Source organism: Girardinichthys multiradiatus, chromosome 10 (genome assembly GCF_021462225.1).
Source record: "Girardinichthys multiradiatus isolate DD_20200921_A chromosome 10, DD_fGirMul_XY1, whole genome shotgun sequence".
In the NCBI taxonomy this organism is placed as follows: Eukaryota; Metazoa; Chordata; class Actinopteri; order Cyprinodontiformes; family Goodeidae; genus Girardinichthys; species Girardinichthys multiradiatus.
The window spans coordinates 34,681,303-34,687,302 of NC_061803.1; the positions used below are offsets into that span (position 1 = coordinate 34,681,303).

A 6,000-nucleotide genomic window follows, 5' to 3' on the forward strand; every position below is an offset into this window, starting at 1 on the left:
GCATACATGCAGCATCAGACAGAGTCTGCACAAGTGTTATTTTTATGAGAGGTATGCAAGGAGAAAACTTTTGCTCTCCAAGAAAAACATGGCCAAACAAAGTTCATGACTTTTGGAATAACGTTCAAAATGAATTCATTCGAACACCAGAACAGATGAAATATTTGGCCCAAACTAAACACAACACGTAAAGAAAAGAGCCTCATACCAACTGGGAAGCATAGAACTGCAACAATAATGCTTGGCCTAACCTGGACAGCTCACCATCATAGAGGCCATGATGATCTAAGGGTGCTTGAGTAAAATGTGAAGTAAAAGGTAAAGCAAAACTGGACCATAAAACATGACAATGACCCAAAAGGTATCACCACTTCCATCAAGAATTGGCAAGAATCAATACATTGAAATCTTGGAATAAGTCCAGATCTTGATCTGATTGATATGCTGTGGAGTGGCTTCAAAAATGAGCTGTACATGTAAAAAAAAAAGTAGTGGGGCAAACTTCCCTTGGACCGATGTCAGAGTAGATGTCCAGAAGAAGTGTCTAACTAGCAAATAGGAGGTAGTTAACTTCAACAGAGCGGGTGGACAGAAACTATTAGCAAAGATACAGAAGAAGCTAGGTAGAGATTTGTGTTTATGGAGTGGGTGTCTCCGCTATATTTGAGAGCGTTTGCTGTGGACTGGCATGCCCAGTCCACAGCTGGTCAGATAGAAATAGCTGAGGAAGTAACTGAGCTCAGGAAAAAGCAGGAAGAGACATCAGGAAAGTAGTGTGTCTCTTCTCTGTCTTACTGCCTATGTATGAGACTGTCCAACAGTTTGGTTTTTAGCATATTTAGTTCAGTAATCAGTGTAGTTGCATTATTGTTCACGTAGCTTTAAGTAGGTTCCAGGAGGAATTGTTGCTAAGGTGATAACATTGCTAGGATTTTAAATCTTATGTTGTAGATGATGGCATTAGACAGATTAAGTAGAGGTATTTCAAGTTCTATGAATAAATGAACGGTACATGATCATAACTAGTGATGCTGTTAGCCAATATTAGAATATAACCCTTGATAGACCTTGATATTGTAAACTGAAGAAACAAAATTGTGCTCAATATACGCAGAAAAACTGCATCCTCCCACTATTCCACAGGACATAATCTTTGCTGCATAAATGAGGATAGTCTTGGAGTCTCTTCATTTTAGTTGAATTCAAGGGACCTGTTTGCTAACAGCATCGTAATGGGGGGTTGCAATAGTATGTCAGCTGACTTACTGTCTGTCGCTTTGTGAGACAAACAGACCATGGATACTTAAATAGACAAAGACCTGGCTAAGGTAGCCGTCAGGGGGCAGCATAGCATCTGGAAAACAGCCTAGCTGTTCACATGGTGACATGTGTTTTTTTGTAATAGATTCTACTGTTATCTGGACACATGAAGGAGAGTAGGAGGACATACGTGTGTCATATCTGCCAAGGCTGAGATCTGTGTCTGTGTGTGGTGTGTCTAGTTGTTCTTAGAAATACACCAGGCCAAACTCCACCGCAGCTCCACAATATAAACAATAAACCCTTTAAACCTTGCTCTTATGTCAGTGGCTGCTCTAGAGTCAGATATAACCTAACATGACAATATGAGCCACAACAACAGAAAGATTGAGCTGACTAAGCAGTTGACCGCCTATACTGGGTATGTTGTCATTTGTAGTGATCTTGGTTATTATGTGTGATTAAGTAAGCGTTTTGCAAATCTTTAGCAGAGAGTCATTTTCTGTGGTGTTATGTTTTGAGATTTCACATATGGTTAAAATAAAACAAAAAATCTCTCCATTCTGGGGAATAAAATGTTGATGTCATGTAAATGATGGGAGAGTGAACAGTCTGACACGAACAAAAGGACAAAACTAATTTTTTTGTCTCCTACAAACGTTTTTTCTTTGCAGAAAACTGTAACTGATATATAAAAAGAAATAACTCATTAATAATAAAAAGTGACAGGAAGCCAAAAAGTGTCTTTCCCCATGTCTTTATATTGTTTCATTTGGGAGATATGTTTAAATAACACTTTGGTTTGAGATTTTGGTCAAGGATTCGGAAGAGCTGAATAGAAGGAAAAAGTGTGGTTGCAACAGGGGCCAGGAACAGGAATAACTGCAGCCTTGAGAGGATTGTCAAGGAAAATTGATTGAATTATTTAAGGGAGCTTCTCTATGGTGGACTGAGGCTGGAGTCAGCAAACCAAGAGCCACTACACATGGGCAACAAAAGCTGCATTCCTCACGTCAAGCCACTCCTGAAATAGAGACATCTTGAGAAGCCTCCATCCTGGCCTAAGAAAAAGAAGTGGAATGTTGCTCAGTGGTCTTTTTTTAAGATGAAAGTAAAGTTTGCATTTTATTTGGAAATCAAGATCACCGGACCTTAATTTCAAGAGTCTGGAGGAAGAGTGGAGAGGCACAGAATCCACGTTGCTTGAAGTCCAGTCTGATGTTTCCACAGTCAGTGATGATTTGGGGTGCCATGTTAGCTGCTGGTGTTGGTCCACTGGGTTTTCTGAAGTCAACAGTCAACACAGTCCTCTTCCAGGACATTTTAGAGCAATTCATGCTTCCTTCTGCTGGCAAGCTTTATTGAGATGCTTATTTCATTTTCCAGCAGGATTTGGTACTTGCCCACACTGCCAAAGGTACCAGAGGCTTGTTCAGTGACCATGGTGTTACTGACCTGAACCCCATAGAGAAACTATGGAGTATCATCAAGAGGAAGATGACAGAACCCAGACCCAACAAATAACATGAAGGCCGCTTTCATAGCAACCTGGGCTTCTATTCTACCTCAGCAATGCCACAAGTTGTTCGCCTCCATGCCACGCTGGACTGATGCAGTAATTCATTTAATATAAACTTTTTTCATTATGTAATATTCAATTTGTTGTCTTTCACTGAATTACAAATTACAAAAATTAAAAGAAATAAAGGCTTAAAATGTTTCACTCTATGTGTAATGAATCTATGAGTTTCACTTTCTGAAATGACTTTTTTGCAACATCTAATTTTTTCAGCTGTACATCAGCTGTAGCTCTGTGTTATCTGTGTTTATTGGTGTCCTTCTTCAGTTCCCACGCTCAGTTCCCTCTTGCAGCTGTTCAACGTTCCACTAATTAGACTCGCCTTGTTTCTTTGTCCTTGATTACATCTTCTCTGTATTTAAGGTACCTGGTTTTCATTGTTCATTGTTGATTCCTTCTGTTACACTGTCCTGGTTCCAAGTCCTGCTCTCCTTGTATCCCCCCTGTATGTTTGTTCAGTTCTGTTAATAAATTAGGTTTCATCGCACATGTGGCTCCTGCACTCCTGTCTGCAGATTGGTCCTTTTAACCCCACAATAAATGATAGGACTGTGAATCTCACATCAATGCCAAATATCAAAATTCTTAAAATACAGCTAAACTGAACTCTTGCTTTATAAATGGGTCTGAGTTAAACAACACAGAGTTTTTATGCTACTTCTTTTTACATTGTGTGTATTTTACAATAAATAAATTGGCTTAGTAACACCTTTTTTAATACGGACTTCATACAAGACCCCCGTGCTATGTTTTGCTCTTTAAGAAAATAAGTTTTGCTACATTTTCTGTCATGATTTTGTCACTTTTACAAAACAGTTTCAGTTATACAGTACTGTGCAAACGTTTTAGGCAGGTGTGAAAAAATGCTGTAAACAAAGAATGCTTTCAAAAATGGAAGTCTTAACATTTTATTTTCATCAATCAACAAAATGCAGTGAATGAATAAAAGAGAAATCTAAATCAAATCAATATTTGGTGTGACCACCCTTTGGTTTTAAAATAGCATCAATTCTTCTAGCCACACTTGCACACAGTGTTTGAAGGAACTCGTCTGGTAGGTTGTTCCAAACATCTTGGAGAACTAACCACAGATCTTCTGTGGTTGTAGGCTTTCTCACATCCTTCTGTCTCTTCATGTAATCCCAATTTTGCACTTTAAAGAATTTCCTTTCACTCTTGAATTATACAGTTTAGCTTTGATCAGTTTCAGAAGGATTTTAGATATGCTAGAGCTGATCAAATGGAGGCCAAATTGCTTACAAAGCTGCAAAAATAGTTATGTTTAACTTAACTGGTTGGCACAATGGTGTAAAATGTTTCCTTCATATTCGTTAATTTGTCAAAGTAGTTTAACAAAAATTTGTGAAAACATTCACAAGGATCTTATGTGGTTATTCTGTTGCTGCTAAGTACAGCAAAGTACTTGGAAGTGCTTGGCCGGTGGTGACATTACATATATAACAGGTAAGCTGGGAAGGTACCAGTCTGGAGCTTTGTTTTATAAAAAGTAGAAAATATAAGTTTTTTGTTGTTCATGTGATACCCCTACCCCTATCTGATTCCAGTTCTGCACTGACAGACCTGATATTTAACATCATCCATTGCAAAGTTAATAACAGAAAGGTAAAAATTGCATTTAAGATATTTTAAAACATAATTAGTAATAACTAAAGCTTCACTTCTGTGTACTTACTTGAAGCCCCGTGTAGAAAGACACCCCTAACATGGTTGATGGCGTGAGACGAACCATGTTGCAGGTGCACTCCACCAAGAAAATCATTGTTTTCTGGTTTGTCATTTCCCCTTTTCCTAATGTTTCACCTCTCTAACCATTCCACGTAGACTGCACAACAAACTCACAGGACACTGAACTGATACCCCCCATCTCGACCACTCTGTGTCTGTCTTTTACTCTCTGCCCATCCCCCTTCTTCCTTCTCTCATCCATCTCTCCATCAGACAGGAAATCTGCTCTTCCTGAAAACAAGTCTCAGCGCATGGAAAGGCACAAGGCCAGCACACTCGTATGTGATGGAGACTAGAGGATGTTTTTGTCGTTTCCTTGCCCCTCTGGTTGCTGCAGGCCTCGCTGTAGTCCATCCTGAGGAAACTCGTCTTACGTCACCCTGGTTGGTCCTTGAGCCTTTCCCTACCGTCTCGTCCTGCGACGCAGTGAAAGCTGAAGACACTTGTTGCATATCTGCACCTGAAAGTTTTAATGGGCAGGAAATATATGAGATGGTCTAAATGTGGTGTTGAGTGATGCCACAAGAAGCACCAGTTGTTACTATGAACACTATTCTGCCGACAAACATCAGTCCGTTTCCTGAGTGGAACTCCCAGAAACTTCCAGCCCACCTGAAAGTGTGACAATTTATCAGCATGTAGTTTTCTATTGACTGATTTATAAAAACAACTAGAGATATTTTATGTAAAATACTTAGTCTGCACTACATTTTAAATTACTAGTGAAAACTTTGCTGGTAGAAAGAAAATTGCCAACAATATTTATACAGTATACAAAATCTATTCATATAAATGAATTTATCACTGCTTTTGTTGTAGGTTTCTTATTTTCAAACCATAAGGTTTTATCTTTTCTGACTTGACATTTTGATCTCTACCGCTCCATTGAACTTTAACTGTTAAAACCTTTTCAGTTTGTTTTTCACTTGCTTGAAACCTCAGTCACTTACTGGGAACAACCAACGTCTCTTGCTATTGTCCTTACAGATTTTCCTTTTTGAAGAAGTTTTAGGCCATGTTTCTGGGTCAATCAATTGTAATTTTAGACTTATGTAGGTATTTGTTTACACATGCAAATTACACTTACAATTTAAAGCCAAAACGTCCGCCCCTACTTGATCTGAGAAATGCATTTGTCATTTATTGTGACACTGTCATTTATGATTACATTTAGTATGTCTTACAAAGCTACAAACTATTTTTGTTTTCATACCTGTGATTCCTTTTTTGCAGTAAAGTAAAATAATTAAAAAATGACTACAAATGTAGTGGGGTTAGAGTGGGTCTATGCAGGGCAGCACACAAACAACCATGCATACATCTAAGGGCAATTTAGAGAGACCAATTAACATAACAGGCATGTCTTTGGACTGTGGGAGGAAGCCGGAGTATCCGGTGAGATTCCACGCATGCAC

General features: G+C 38.7%; 1 protein-coding gene across 1 annotated transcript in view; it reads right to left on the reverse strand.

The window, feature by feature from the left end:
- The window catches only part of bhlha15 (basic helix-loop-helix family, member a15), a 31,772-nt gene extending 26,253 nt beyond the window's left edge, over window positions 1–5,519 (reverse strand). The window contains exon 1 of the mRNA XM_047376009.1: window positions 4,533–5,519. The gene's annotated coding sequence lies outside the window, so the exon portion shown is untranslated. The remainder of the gene's footprint in view (window positions 1–4,532) is intronic.
- Between the last annotated feature and the right edge of the window lie 481 nt (window positions 5,520–6,000).